The 17,048-nt window shown below is 38.3% G+C and overlaps 1 protein-coding gene across 8 annotated transcripts in view; it reads right to left on the reverse strand.

Annotated features, from left to right (window-relative positions):
* PCDH15 (protocadherin related 15) overlaps positions 1–17,048 on the reverse strand; it is a 789,625-nt gene that overhangs the window by 163,140 nt on the left and 609,437 nt on the right. The gene's annotated exons all lie outside the window — the stretch shown is intronic.

Consider the following 17,048-nt stretch of genomic DNA (forward strand, 5'->3'; position numbering starts at 1 on the left):
ACCTTTTACCAAGTTGGTCTCTCTGAAAGCCTAGGGATGGCCAATGACACTTCTCTTTCTCTTGGACTCCGCAACCAAACTGTCCTCAAGTCCTGCTAATATCTCAATGAAAGCATGCCTAATATAGATCATCCTTATCTCCTCTATCTACTTGTTTCCTGCAGTGGACTCCTAACTGACTTTCTGCTTCTATTCTATTAAAGTTATCTTTAAAAACATAAACCTTCCCTGAGATATAAAAATATAAACCATAAATTGACAGCTTTCTCCCTAAGATCAGGAATAAGACAAGGATGTCCACTCTCACCACTTCTATTCAACCCAGAGCTAGGAGTCCCAGCCACAGCAATCAGACAAGAAAAAGAAATAAAAGGTAACCAAACTGGTAAGGAAGAAGTAAAATTCATTATTTGCAAATGACATGATATTATATAGAGAACCCTAAAGACTCCACCCAAATAGTACTAGAACTGATAAATGAATTCAGTAAGGTCTCAGGATACAAAATCAATATACAGAAATCCTTTGCATTTCTATATATTAATAATGAAATAGCAGAAAGAGAAATTAAGAAAACAGTCCCATTTACAATTGCATCAAAATTAATAAAATACCTAAGAATAAACTTAACTAAAGAGGTGAAGGACTAGTACTCTGGAAACTATAAAACACTGATGAAAGCAACTGAGGTGACACAAACGAATGGAAAAGTATTCTATACTCATGGATTGGGAGAATAAATATTGTTAAAATGTCCATACCACCAACAATCTACAAATTTCAGGTAATCCCTCTCAAAATACCAAAAATATTTTTCACAGAACTAGAAAAAACAATCATATAATGTATATGGAACCAGAAAAGACCTTAAATAGCCAAAGCAATCTTGAAAAAGAAGAACAAAACTGGAGGTATCACAATCCCAGATTTTAAAATATACTACACAAAGCTATAGGAATCAAAATAGTATGGTACTACCATAAAAATAGACACATAGATCAATGGAACAGAACAGAAAACCCAGAAATAAACCCACGATTATATGGTCAATTAATTTTTGACCAAGGAGGCAAAAATATGCAATGGGAGGGGCACCTGGGTGACTCAATCGGTTAAGCATTGACTCTTGGTTTTGGGTCAGGTCATGATCTCAGGGTCCTGGGATCAAGCCCCGAGTTGGGCTCTGTGCTCAGCGGGGAATCAGCTTGAGGATTTGTTTCCCTCTCCCTCTGCCCCTCCCCCTGCTTGCGAGCTCTCTCTCTCTCTCTCTAAAATAAATAAATCTTTAAGAAAAATAATATGCAGTGGGAAAAAGTCTCTTCAACAAATGGTATTGGGAAAACTGGACAGCAACATGCAAAAGAATGAAAATGGATTACTTTCTTATACCATATATAAAAATAAATTCAAAATGGGTTAAAGAGTTAAATGTGATACTTAAAACCATAAAAATCCTAGAAGAGAGCACAGACCGTAATTTCTCCAACATTTTTTTCTAGATATGTCTCCTGAGGCAAGGGAAAATAAAAGCTTCTGCACAGCAAAGGAAATGATAAACAAAACTAAAAGACAACGTACTGAATGGGAGAAGATATTTGCAAAAGACGTAACTGATTAAGGGTTAATTAGCATCCAAAATATATCAAGAACTTAAGCAACTTAACACCAAAAAACCCAAATAATCCAATTAAAAATGTGCAGAAGACATGAACAGATACTTGTCAAAGATAAACAAATGGCCAAAGACGCATGAAAAGATGCTCAACATCATTCATCAGCAGGGAAATGCAAATCAAAACTACAATGAGATATCACCTCTCACCTGTCAGAATGGTGAAAATAAAAAACACAAGAAACAATAGGTGTTGGTGAGGATGTGGAGAAAAAGGAACCCTCATGCACTGTTTGTGGGAATACAAACTGGTGCCACCACTATGGAAAACAATATAGAGGCTCTTCAAAAAATTAAAAATAGAGCTTCCCTATGATCCAGCAATTCCACTACTGGAATTACCAAAGAATACAAAAATACTAATTCAAAAAGATATATGCGCCCCTATGTTTTTAGCAGCATTATTTACAATAGCCAAGATATGGAAGCAACCCAAGTGTCCACTGATAGATGTAATTACATATTATATACTGGAATATTATTCAGCCACAAAAAAGGATGAGATCTTGCCATTCGTGACAACATGGATGAACCTAGAGGGTGTTATGCTAAGTGAAATAAGTCAGAATAAGAAATAACAAATAACCATATGATGCACTGACATGTGGAACCTAAAAAACAAAACAAATGAATAAACAAACGAAAAGCAGAATCAGACCCATAAATACAGAGAACAAACAGAGGGTTGCCAGAGGGAAGGAGGTGGGGGGATGGGCAAAATGGGTGAAGGGGAGGGGAGACACAGGCTTCCAGTTATGGGATGAGTAAGTCAGGAGGATGAAAGGCACAGTATAGAGAATAGAGTCATTATAATAATGTTTATGGTGACAGATGAGAGCTACACTTGGGGTGTGCACAGCATAATGTATAAAGTGAATCACTGTATCATATACCTGAACTCGTAAGACATTGTATGTCAAGTACACTCAAATCTAAAAATTTTAAAAATAATGATAATGGCAGGAGTTGTTAGCAGTCCATTTGCATGCTTTACTACATTATCCAATAATGTGCATTTCATGTGTTATCATGTGTATGCTTATAAGAAATCCAGGAGTTGGTATGAACAACAACCATAGCTTACAAAAAAGGAAATCAAGGCTTTAAGAGTTAGCTCATTTCTGAATTTCCTCAGCTAGTATATTTCAGTGTTATTACGCAAATGAAACAGGACTCATCCTATAACACAGGTCCTTACACATGAACCCAACTTGACATTTATCTATGATATCCTAAAGGCAACAGTCCTTCAACATGAGAATGAGCAAAGCTACTTGGGAAAAATGCTCTAGAATCGGAAGCTCTTGTAAATCCTGCCTTAGCGCACTGCCCAGAAAGTTATGCAGCACATGTTCCATGAAGAAAAATGAAGGAAGAAAGAGCAAAATTACAGCACAAACTGTTTCAAGAAAAAATTTCAGAGTTTCTGTTAGATTCAGCACCCATTCCATCTGTAGTATCACTAAAACTCTTGCTCCATTCACAAATTAGTTATCCAGAAACTTAAAGTATGTTCATTAGACTCAGCATTCTCTCTTTACTAAAGCCAACGTATTCATAGTACCTTTTGAATTACGTCTTTAACTGATAAAATAAAAAGATAGTTCTAATTCTTTTTGTAGCATCTGAGGGATTCTCTTCTTGCCTTTCCTTCTGTCTCCAGGCCCTTACTTATCATAGTTGTTTAGAAATGCATTCCAACTGTGGGCTCAAGAGAATAAAACAAATTGTCTATGGTGTTAGGTCCCCATGAATGAAGACAAATACTTTAGACAGCCACATAGTGGAATCCATTTAATTTTATTCTTTAGTCAACTACCTAAACTACCATGTATCTTCCTTAGTACAGATATCCTAATATCACGAGGTAGAATGTATTTTGACTTTGCAGACAATGTAATATTTCAAAAAGGTACTATAAAACAGATGGTGGTCCAATGTGATTTATAGAATGTTAGTGGGTGATCTCATAATATGTATGCAATATCACATAAAAAAAGAAGACTAAACAATTTTAGAATTTTGCTCTATTTACCTAGCCACAAGAGACATTGTCAAAAGAAAAAAAAATTGCCACAAAACAAAACATAATAAACATGAATTCAATACGATGGTGGTAAAATTCTCTGCAAAAAGTCTCTTAGCAGGGGTGGCAAAAATAGAGTATACTATCATTATGCTTCTTGGAGTCTTTTGAAGGGTAAATACAATGGGTTCCTTCTTAAAATTTTATGGAAAGTGAGGACATGTGAGAAGCATAGCAGGACAGCTTTTCTGAACTCTCCTCACTTACTGTGACAGTGCTTTCTATAAATCCCACTAACCTTATCCATCTATTGGAGCAAGTATGACTTCAGATAACCATGATTTGGGAAGACTAATGAGGTGCTGGTACAGCAATCCTTCTTCATGTCACTTCCATTCACCACAAGGGTTTGAGATATTTTTTTCCTGAATTTTCAAATAAGTGACACATTCTCCTTTAGAGGGATATATTTCCCTAAACAAATTTTCGAAAAAGAACCATGATATTAGTGGAAGCTTAACCATTCAAGGGGAGTGGGAAACTTGGACCTTGCATCACAGAGACTCTGGAAATTAAAAATTATATAAATTTAAATGTAAAAATTATATATAATATCAGCAATTGAAAATGTTATAAATTACCTCTTATCTAATACTTATCATCTTGCTCATATGTTTCATAGTACAGGGATTAATTCATTAGATGAGGGTTCATTCATTCATTCATTCATTTGACATGTCTTCTGACTAGACACAGCTGAGTCCTGAGGGTACCAGAATGAAAACTGAGTTGGGAAGATGGAGTTCATCTCATATCCCTACCTTCTTGATGATCATTAGCAGTAATTCAGCAAGAATGGCCTCCTAGATCACCAAGCTCACATCTACCCCAACACTCCTCTGGGTGTTGTTCACTCTTGGCCTCACTCTTGTGAGGCTAGTTCCTCCCAACACCCAGGTCTCAGATGACCCCTCCTCTGTCTCTACCCAGTCATAAACCACTTGAGTCAATCCTTATTGTATTTTCTTTAGACTATGTAACCTTATCTGAATTTACATTTCATATTTACTTGTTCACAGGTTTGCAGCATATCTCTGCCCCCTGATTGTGAGCTCCATTAGAGCAGATGATTTTTTTTGCCTTGCCGTTAAGAGATCAAAAATAATTTGTTAAATGAACATTTAAGATATGATCATGCTTATGCGTATGTGTGTCCCGAGCTGCCAAGATGCCCAACTCCAGGGACATCACTTACATGGGGGTGTGGCTGAATGTGGAACTCCCACTGTGGTTGAAAATATATGTCACCCAAGTCCCTGCTTGCAGTGGTCATGTGCACATTTTTTGAGAGCAGAAAAGAAGTGGAGATTATATCAGTGATTTTTGTTTGGGGAAAATGCATCAGAAAAGAGATGATAGGGCGCCTTGGTGGCTCAGTCGTTAAGCATCTGCCTTTGGCTCAGGTCATGATCCCAGGGTCCTGGGATCGAGTCCCACATCGGGGTCCCTGTTCGGCAGGGAGCCTGCTTCTCCCTCTCCCACTCCCCCTGCTTGTGTTCCTGCTCTCGCTATCTCTCTCTCTGTCAAATAAATAAATAAAATCTTTAAAAAAATAAAAAAAAAAGAAAAAGAAAAGAGATGATAATGGAACCTATGGAAACAAAGCTCCCAAAAGTAGAAGATAGGAGGAGAATAAACATTTTTTTCCAAAAAGATCCCTGAATCCAATATTTCAGAAATGAAACTATCATCATGAATTTTTTTTTTTTTTTCTGGACTGGATGAATATAAAACTTTATCTCCACCATACTTCTCAGCTTCTGTCCTTATATTCTGTTACTCCTTTAATTATATTTAATACATTCTGTTGTTCAGACCATCCTTTAAAATAATGACATAATCCTCTGGATTTTTCCAATAAAGGAATCCTCATATGACTTATATTATCAGGAATGAATGATGCTTTCTTACACTAACTTCATTGTGCAATGTGTCAAATCCGAGTTACATTGTGGGTTAACCTATTGTTGAACAAGACTGAGATTTCTGACTAATTTTTCAGTAACTGTGAGAATCATCATTACATAAGTAATTTTGTATATGGTCTGGAGGACCTCTAAGAATTTACTAACCTTAGAAAATGGCTAAATTGTTGGCATGTTTTCAGTTTAAAGCCCACTAATATCTGTTCATAGATTCTCATCTATGGCTATTATTTATCTCTCAGAATGATAGGCAATGATGAAAAAGACAGATATGCTTCTGTATTTATGGGCCTCATAACGGCATTGAGGGGGGAGACAAAAGTTGCACAGATAAACACAACTACATACTAACATTTCTGATAAAAGCTGTAAAGGAGAAGTATGGGTGTTACCAACTGAAGGTGCTAGAACTAGATTACAGGTCTTCAGGTTGATAATCAAGTGGACTTCCTACTTCACTGTTGGCATCTACCTATGAGTATGAGATGTGCCTTCCACATGTATTCCACTTTTTTTATTTTTATTTTTTAAAGATTTTATTTATTTATTTGACAGAGAGAGAGACAGCGAGAGAGGGAACACAAGCAGGGGGAGTGGGAGAGGGAGAAGCAGGCTTCCCGCCGAGCAGGGAGGCGGATGCGGGGCTTAATCCCAGGACCCTGAGATCATGACCTGAGCCGAAGGCAGTTGCTTAACCAACTGAGCCACCCGGGCGCTCCTGTATTCCACTTTATAGGGATCATAGTGATCGTGTCATATGCGGAGTCCGATCTGGTATATCATTTGAGTATTAGAGTGACAAGCTAAAATGTAATTTATTTGTCAAGATTTTGGATATTTTTTCTTCCAGTCAAAGGAATAAAAATAGAGATGTATCATTATGAAGTGACATCAGCTGAAGTTGTCTATTTAAATGAAATACCTTGTAATTGTTGGTTTTAAAAAAACTTTACTAAAATATGTACATATTTGGGGCACCTGGGTGGCTCAGTCGGTTAAGCATCTGCCTTCGGCTCAGGTCATGATCCCAGGGTCCTGGGATTGAGCCCCACGTGTGGGCTCCCTGCTCAGCGGGCAGTCTGCTTCTCCCTCTCATGCCCGCCCCTGCTCATGCTTGCACGCTCTCTCTGTCTGTCAAATAAATAAATAAAATCTAAAAAAAAATGTACATATTTATTTGGGGGGCATTGTAGAGACCCAATTAGCATGGTGTTTTCATGAAAACTTTATTCTCAAATTGAACACTGTCACAGATGACACTAGAAATACTTCATGAGTCCAGGGATTGATATCTTAAAGTTAATAAATGCTGAGCAGATAAGAACTGTACCAAACCAGAGGCAGAGTTCGGGAAGTTTGACATCTCCCTGAAAGGAAGGATTATGATGAGGAAATACCAACTACCGTTTACGTGCCTGACATTGGCTAAGTGCTTTCATTCTTCATCAAAGCCAAGTACCAATCCAGTACAATGTTCTTATTATTCTTACTTGGAGATGAGGTTTAAAGAAGTAAAGTAGCTGCAGTACAATATCATTTTTCCCGGTTAAACAGAAACGCCAACCCTGGTGGCATTAGTCAATAGCTTTAAAGGACTTGGGATGTTTGCCAACCCTAATTGCCCTCAGGAAGGACATGATTTAATATCACCTATTAATAAATGAATTAATTGATTTGTTTGTTCATGTATTAGGCTTCTTTCCAAATATGATTTGAGGTAGTATGTGACTTATTTAAATAGAGTGTGGTTTCCAAAATGTGAAAGACATGTCAACCTTGTGATGTCCTTTTCTCTACTAAATTCGACCGTGTAAGGCTCAATAAATATTAGTATGAGATAATACTACTGGAAAGGTCATGTATTCAGCACATAGACAGCACTGTGGTGATACAGTGACACTCTGAACCAGGCATTTTTTCTAGATGAGGGGAACATACAGACAAGAAAAAAAATCCCATCATCATAGTGCTGATAGTCGATTTTTTACATCAAACAATAACACATTTATTATACAACAGCGTGGGTATAATTAATGTGGCAGAATAAATGTAAATTTATATCAAGAAAATAGAACCTTAAGATTTCATTCATTTTCTTTATTACTCAGTTCATTTTTACTTTTGACTTCCATTTCTATAGTGAGCATTAAACATGATATGTTTTGACTTAATGATGGTGAGAATGTAATTAATTACTACAGAAGGTAATTGCAGGTCTGTATGAAAGATGTTCCAAACTTGCAAACAGAGGGAATTTCAATGAGCCTATAATGGACCAAAATAATTAAGTTCTTAATATCAGGGGATATCTTGATTTAGTAATTTTTCTTATATACACAATTATCAAGAAATTACTTATTCAGACCCACACAATTTTCTTCATAATAACGGCAATAGCATTATATCAGGGAATTCTAAACCTATTATTACCATTACACACAAACATTAAGTAATTTGTTTTCAAGTATACAACGATTCTTCTCCCTGATGTGGTTTCCAAAATCCTTTTTCCCAATGTCTTCGAAAGCAACTAATCTGATTTATTTTATAACAGTGTAATTCACCAAACCTCCCAAGTATGATTTAGCATTAGGGATTACTGCAAAGTGGTTTGTATTGTTTTCTGCAGTCATAATGGCTTTTTTAGTGGATCTGATCGAATGCTAAGGTATCCTTAAAAGACATTAGGAAAGTCAAACTCTCCACGTGACCACTGAGAAGACATGCGCTTTTCTTTCTTCCTCTCCCCTCCCCACTGTCTGATACCTGCAGTATCTACCAGGTGTTGACAACAGAGTGAGTCAACATCTCACGGACAAGTTCCTTGTGCCGATGTCATTGACCTAATATAACATAAAATATGCATGCTGTTCAGTTTTTACCGATGTGGTATCAACATAACTATTCAAGATCCTAAGAAGTATTTGCTTCAGGCTAATTTAACTCTAAATCTTTTGGGAAATACGTTTTTCAAAGGTAAACATAACTCAATCCTCTCAAGACATCAAGTAACAAGTAATACGTTCCTTGTAAAATTTCTTCATTGAGATACACTGTAGAAATTTCTAAAAATAACAGTGGGCACACATTCAACTATCCTCAAAAAAAAAAGGAACTCATAAACCCAAAGGAACTTGAAAATAGGGAAACCAAAGGAGAGCTAATAACTAGTGATCCTGTCCCTTCTGCCTTAAAACCTCCTTTTTTCTTAGGCAAGGAAATCTTGGCACTATCTTCAAGCCTATCAGACTCTACAGGTTCTGACTCAGCTTTACCTCTCCAGACTCCTGGCAAAATTACCTCCTTTTGGTTTTTGAAAATTATTTTTCTTCCTCCAACTTTAGGGTCTAATTCTGCCATGTCACTTTGCATTGGAAACACCTCCTTTTCTTTCAGATCTCAGCTTTCCGTCACTTTTTCCAGAAACTTCCTTGACTTTCCAGACAAAAGCAAGCTCCCTTTTGTCTAATTTCAGAGCACCCTAAAGATTTATTTCCTAGAGTTTGTTATGGTTTGTCATTTCTACTTAACTTGATTTCCAACTCTTCAAGTTTGAAATTCCAAGGCGAAGAAACATGACAATGTTAGTCCTTAATACTTCATGCAATACCCTTAATTAATATTGGATGCACACACATGCAATAAATATTGGGGGATTTTTATTTTGTTTTGAACATAAGGATAGAGATTTAAGTTAAATATAATCCACAGCTTATGAAACATTGCCATCGGTGGATCAAGGCATATTTACTTCTCATTTCTTTATGTCCTTTTATCCTCACACCTCACTCCTACCTCTTCTTCAAAGGCAACCATTTCAATGAATTTAAGGAATATCTTTTAACTAGACTGTTGTGGTACATTGCACAACTGTTCAGTAAATGCCCACTCCTTCTTCCTCCACTTCTGGCCTCATCGATTCTGGGTGTGGTTGTGGGACTTGCTTTGGTCAACGGACTGTGAAAGACCAGGACATACAACTGGACATGTGACCGTGTGGTTAGGCAAGTTCTCTCGTGGTCCTGTCCTTCCCTGTGCACAGAGCAGGCTAGTTTAAACATGGGTCCCTGAAGAAAGAGGCATGTGGACCAGACTTGAGGCTAACCTTCAGCCTGAAAGCAAGGCCAGCCAACCCTTAGCTGCCTCAAACATCTACTAATAGGAATATATGTCTTTGTTATAATGAACTAGTGGTATTCTGGTATTGCTTACTGTGCAGCATTATGGGAGGAAAACCTAACTGTTGTATATTGCATGCATTTTTGCTTTTTAAAAAGATTTCAGGGGCACCTGGGCAGCTCAGTCGTTAAGCGTCTGCCTTTGGCTCAGGTCATGATCCCACGGTCCTGGGATCGAGCCCCGCATTGGGCTCCCTGCTCGGCGGGAGGCCTGCTTCTCCCTCTCCCACTCCCCCTGCTTGTGTTCCCTCACTTGCTGTGTTTCTCTCTGTCAAATAAATAAATAAATAAATAAATAATTTTATATAATGATATTATTTTCTCTTTCTTCCTATGTTCACTGAGTTTTAGGTCATTGCATTTCATTCTTATTGCTATGTGCTCATAAAATCCTGCTGTGCTAGACTTTCTCAGGATATTTCACTCTTAATAATGATCATGGCTGTATGGGAATCTCCCTGACGTGTCAGTCCCCAGTATGGCTGATAATACTCCTGGCATGGAGATTTCCCTGAATGCTTTGGGATTCTTTGACTCTGCAGTAAGGACAGCTTGGAGCTGGGGAGAGAATGGGGGTGAAAAGCCCTACATTATCGTGCTGGGTGGAGGAGCCAGGTTGAAGCCACACGACCTGTCCCACGCAGTTGTCCTGTTGGTCTGGTCAACCAGAAACCCGAGTATAGAACACTCACCTCCGGTTCTTCTATTGTGAACACACCCTGAGAAGAGATGAAGCTGGAAAAGTGGTCATAGTGACGGTTCAGAGGCCCAGCTCTTTCTCCACTGCCCCACATCTTACTCATCCCCCAACCCTTGCTCAACTGACTAGACCTCTGACCTTTATAGGTTCTCCCAAAACACAGACAAAAAGAAAAGAGAGAAGGTATCAGAATACAAACAATAAATATAGAAGACAAATATCAGAGACTCAAAGCCTGGAAAAGACCAGAGTAAATATAAAAACAATGATAGAGAATAATTACTGAATATTTACTATATGACAGGCATTAGTTGCTACACACAAATGTTATCATCTAATCTTCATACTGATCTGAAAAAGTACTGTTTTTTTATCGTGGTAAGAACATTTAATATGAGATCTACTTTTTAAATGTATGTATTTTTAAAGATTTTATTTATTTATTTGACAGAGAGAGAGACAGAGCGAGAGAGGGAACACAAGCAGGGGGAGTGGGAGAGGGAGAAGCAGGCTTCCCGCTGAGCAGGGAGCTGGATGTGGGACTCGATCCCAGGACCCTGAGATCATGACCTGAGCCAAAGGCAGACGCTTAACAACTGAATGACCCAGGTACGCCTAAACATATTTTTAAGTGTACAATGCAGTGTTATTAACTATAGGTTCAATGTTGTATGGCAGATCTCTAGAACAACAATAACAAAAATAATCTGGTTAAAAATGGGCAAAGAACTTGAATAGAGATTTCACCAAAGAAGACATCCAGATGGCTAAAAGACACTCAAAAAGATGCCCAACATCACTGATCATCAGGTAGATGCAAATCAAAACCACAGTGAGATATCACCTCACACCAGCTAGGATGGCTATTATCAAAAAAATCCAGAAGATAACAAATGTTAGCAGGGATGGGGAAAAATTGGAACTCTTGTACACTATTGATAGGAATGTAAAAAGTGCAGCCACTATGGAAAACAGTATGGAGGTCCATCAAAAAATTAAAAATAGAGCTGCCCTACAACCCAGCAATCCTACTTCTAGGTATACATCCAGGATTATTTTTTATTGAAATCAGGATCTGAAAGTGATACTTGTACTCCCATGTTCACTGAAGCATTATTTACAATGGCTTAGATGAGGAAAGAACCTAAATGTTCATCAGTGGACGAGTGGATAAAAAAAAAGTGATATATATATATATATATATATATATATATAATGGAATATTATCCAGCCTTAAAAAATGATAAAATCCTGCCATTTGTGACAATATGGATGAACCCTGAGGATATTATGCTATGTTGAAATAAACCAGGAAGCGAAGCATGAATACTGCATGATTCTACTTATATGAAGTATCTAAGTAGTCAAACTGATAGAAGTAAATAATAGAACTGTGGTTGCTCAGCGAAGGGACAATGTACAGCTGCTATTCACAGGGTATAAAGTTCAATTATGTTGTTTTGTCTTCCTTTTACAAATGCGGGAACTCCAGGGACAGAGTCAGGGTGAATTACTCATGGCTGGTCAGTAGGGGCTTTAGGAGGCGAGACCACCCAATCACTTTGGAGCCCTTATACTATTTAAAACTATCCTGGGGTGATGAACTCTATGAGTTTGCAGGTTGAAAGGGGCCATTATATACCAGACACAATTAATACAGACAAAAGAATTTCTCAATATATACTGGTGAAACATTTAATTTTAAGAATAGAGAATCTCGGGCGCCTGGGTGGCTCAGTTGGTTAAGCGACTGCCTTCGGCTCAGGTCATGATCCTGGAGTCCCGGGATCGAGTCCCGCATCGGGCTCCCTGCTCAGCGGGGAGTCTGCTTCTCCCTCTGACCCTCCTCCCTCTCATGCTCTCTGTATCTCATTCTCTCTGTCTCAAATAAATAAATAGGGTCTTTAAAAAAAAAAAAAAAAGAATAGAGAATCTCATAAGCAGAAGCAAACAAACAAACAAAAAAACCCCTAAAAATTAAGACAATTAATATAGCCTCATGCTTCTATAGTGTTAAAAACCAGAAAACAGAGGTGCCTGGGTGGCTCAGTAGTTTGAGTGATCAACTCTTGGTTTGGGCTCAGGTCATGATCTCAGGGTCGTGAGATTGAGCCCCCGGCCAGCTCCACACTCAGTGGGGAGTCTGCTTGAGTCTCTCTCTCTCTCTCTCCCCCTTCCCTTCTGCCTCTCCTTCAGCTAAAAAAATCCTCTACCTTTCAATTTCCTTCTCTGCATTGAATACTTCTTTTGCTCTGAACCACATGCCTAGCAGATTTCTCTTCTGCCCCTCAGTCCTTCTCTTCCCCCTCAGCCCCTGGCCCATCCTCAAGAGGGCCCAAACCTGAGGATTTATTTCCCAGGTTTTAGCTTATCTGATTATGTTTTCTTTCTTGGAGAATGTATTTATTACTCTCATAGCATCAACTTCAATCCGGGTGGCTCCATTCTGCATTTTTTCTTGCATTCTTACTCCCATATTTTCTGCTGGACCCATCCCTGGCCCTCTTAATGCAGCCAGGTGCACCTGGCATCAGATGGAAATAGCCATGGCCACCGAGCATGTGCCCCATCCTCTCCGTGGTGTTGCTGACCTGAGAAAAGGACTCGTGGTCCCCTCCTGTCATCTGCCTCCATCCTCCTCTCAACAAGAGGTATTATGCACCCCCTTGTTGGGTGAACCTATAATCCTGGGTGGGAGAGAAGCTTCCGCTAGTCCCGGCACTAGGGTCCTGCCCAGATCTGGGAGGATGGCGTAGCCTTCTGTAGGTGGGGGCATGTACGTGTTCTGAAATCATTTAAAATGGACTCTGTCCTACTTTGATCTCATTATTTTCTCCTTAGGAGAGCTTTGTTCTCCATCTACCTTATTTCTACCAACTAATATCACCAATGTCTTCATCAGTTGAGCCAGGAGCCTGTGATTCATGTTTGATTTTGCTTTTATTTCATCTGTATCTTCAGCTTCCTGCCCAATCACTTATTAATTCTTCCATTTCAATGACTTTATGTATTTCTGCTTTTTCTGTTTCCTTTGTTCAACCTGTTTTTTTTGTTTGTTTGTTTGTTTGTTTTTTAATGATTAAATGAAGCAAAGCTGCTAACTAATCTCCTGGCTTTCATTCATTATTTCATCCAGTAAAGACTGCACCTCAGAGACAAGTCATTGTTCTACTACGTAGCTCTGATTTTTGTCACTGCTTTCTGTAAGTCTTGAGTAAGCTTCCATTTTTCTATATGAGAAAATGGGTTTCACAAAACCATATTTGTCAGAGTTCCTGTCTACAAATGAGTCTCTAAGACAGCCCTGATGTTTTGGGGGCTTTTCTTTAAGGTAGCTAACATTTATTTAATCAAACATATTCCAATCATGTCACACAAATTCATGCCCAGAAGAGGGATATTTTTGACTCTGCAATTTTTGAATACATTTCCTCTGGCTATTTCTTCTACCTTCACTTAAATGAATCCCCTATATTATTTTCAGAGTTGAATTCCTATCTAGAGTAGATTCAGACATCACTGGGACACATTTGTTCCCCCATTCTTTACAGAGCTCATTTCTTGGCATCTTTAATACCCACTCCCGTGGTTTGATCTCTGTGTCTGTCTTGCCATTTTCTTAATTGTTAAGTCCATGATAAATGCTTTCTGATTGATTTATTCATTAAATAAGTATTATGAGGTATCTGTGTTGTGTCAGGCACATATTGGATTATAGGTCTACTGTCTTCATATGGTTATTGTTTAAGGATAGGGAAGAATGGTGGAGTAGGGACTGTAAGACCAAGAATTACCAGTGGCTTGGCTTTGAGGGTGTTAAAGCCAAGAATCCAGATCATGAGAAGCCAAGACACTCTTTCAGAGGGTCTTTTCCCATTTCCTCTGGCAAGCACTTCACAATAAAGCACATGATTTAAGCCTAAGGGAGGCTTCTAGATGAGTCCCAGAGAAGGCCTGCTATTTTTCACTCAATTGCCTTGGAAAACTTCTGTTGATATGTACTGGGATCCTAACCCCATGAGGCTTATTCTTCTAAAAAAAACCCAAAAAACAAAAACTGGTTAAGCCTCTGATATATCACGGGGTGACACTTTTGTAAAGGCTAAAACAAAACAAAACAAAAAAAACCTAAACTTCACAGATGTTACCATTTATAACACAGGAAAAATGCCCCTTTAGTCCTAGTAAGATGGCAGGTTTTTAATTAGAAGAGCAATATTTACTTCCGAAACACTTAAATCTAATATTGATCTCAAGTAATGCTAACAATGTAATTGTTCTTGAAAGGAATCAATAAGCCACAAAAAGAAAATGACACAGATTCTTAAAACATTAGATAAGCCTTTTCTAGACATTAATCGTGTATAAACTTTCTCATAAAACCTTCCCTTTTCTACTCATTTACACTCTCAAATCTAATTATAGCTCATTGTCATTTTAAAGATCAAGTCCCAACTGTCTGTGTGCTTTCTTTCTAATTAAGTACTCGAGACCAGAGGGACGCAGGTTGGGGCTACATCAACTCAATTTTCACAAGCTGACATGCGTCGCAAAAACAGTTTTTGGTAACTATTCCCTGACAGCTTTGATGTGAAGGAAAAAAACCAAACACTGAGCTGTGTGCACTCCCCCGTATGCTCCAAGGTCAGCGAACGTGGTTTGTAGGCTCTGAGCTCCGACAGCAAAGTTTTTGCTACTTTGCTAGCAATAATCTAAATCAGTACAGCATAACCCCATAAGCCAGTATGTGGTGGGTGATGAAAATCAGATCTGTAGAGACGTCAGTGGAAAGGAATGCAGAACACTCATGTTATACGGAGACAAAAATACAATCTCAAACTCCTGGCCCTGAATATTTTGAACTCTCACCCACAAAGCAAGCAAGTGGCAAATCATGCATGCAGACAATTAATTGCTTTTCTTCTACTGTTCTACCTCTGCTACTAGATTGCAACAGAGTGACTAACTGGAGGGTTAATTATTCTGACAAGATCACCATCATTACTTAGCATTATTTGGTGATGTCACGTCAATTTAATAAAATACCTGGTAGGCATCACAGGAAAGAAAACCTGACCACCTTTTTTGCTCTCTTAGAGACCAATGAAACTTGAATGATTGAGAAGGATGTTAAAGCCACTTGTGAAAACACTTTAGAAATAATTCTTCAGGCAGCTTGTCTAAATTCTGAGTGGCTAGTATAGCTCTCAAAATCTCAGCAGAGGCAAAAAGCACCACACACTCGTAATTACTGGCCTTTTATAAAAATCGTTTCTGAAAAAATATATAGTGAGAATACTCAACTGATCTCTTTAATGGAGTATATGTATTTCATAAATGAATATCAAAATCTGAAAAAAGAAGTCTTCAATGTCAACAATACACTAATATATGCAAATGAGAATGTCACAATTGCTAATATTGAACATGTTCCAATTACTACTTAACTTTAAACAGTAATCCTATAAATTCCTAAAATGCATTACGTGGAAAGAATAATATAAGAATGAGGAAAAGGATCCTCCATGGATTTCTCATACTTTCTTGGAAATGAGCAAAATGTAAACTTCAATTATTTATGCCAACTTTTCTGCGTCCACCTGCTCACAAGGGGTACTGTTCTGTCAGGCACCTGCCCTGCCCACAAAGAGAACTCTCATATCTCGGGGTTTGGCCTGCAGCTTCTGGAAGAATATAATATGCAAATGGAAATTACACTTGCAGTTTTGTTTTGTGTAACTCTGGAGTGAGAGGTCTCTGGTGAGCAGAAAGAAAAGGTTAGCAGTTTTTAATATCCAAAATGATCAGTCACTCCCTATTCACAGCTCCGGTGAGCTACATAATGCCGATGCTGTCACAAAATAAAGTCCGAACATCTTTAATTCAGTGGGGAAAAAAAAAAAAAAAGTCCCTGGTAGGTTTTTTTTTTCCCCTCCCTCTAGAGCACTTTAGTTTTGCACAGCACGCATTTTATAATTCTTAATTTATATTCAGCAACAGTGTTCTCTTTGGCTTTAAGACCTTACCCAGGTTCTCCATCTGATACTTCAAAGGATTTTGTTTTTTCTATTCTCTAGGTTAAAAGTGGGTGGTTCTCCCTTCATTCAGAGGAAACACAATGCCTTGAAAATGAGGTGGCCAGCCTCTCGAGGTGAAAATTATTACTGCTGAGTCGTGGCCATGCCCAGGCTAGGAGGGCACAGAAGCTGGGCTCCATCTTGCACATGCATCCACCTGCTCTATCTGCACAGCCCTCGAATGGCCAGACTAGAGATGCACAAGTTTTCCCAACATCCCAAATCACTAAATTTCTGAATAGCTGGCGTACTTTGTCAATTCTGGAGAGTATAGAAATCACTGTTAATTTATTCATTTATTCAATTATTTAACAAATGTTTCCTAACAGACCACAAAGTCTCAAGCATAGCATTGGATGTGGACATGCAAACTGGAGTTAAGGTTTGATTCCTGTCCTCAAGGACTTTCC

This window comes from Mirounga leonina, unplaced genomic scaffold (assembly GCF_011800145.1).
Source record: "Mirounga leonina isolate KUSES-001 unplaced genomic scaffold, KU_Mleo_1.0 Mir_152, whole genome shotgun sequence".
NCBI classification, from domain to species: Eukaryota; Metazoa; Chordata; class Mammalia; order Carnivora; family Phocidae; genus Mirounga; species Mirounga leonina.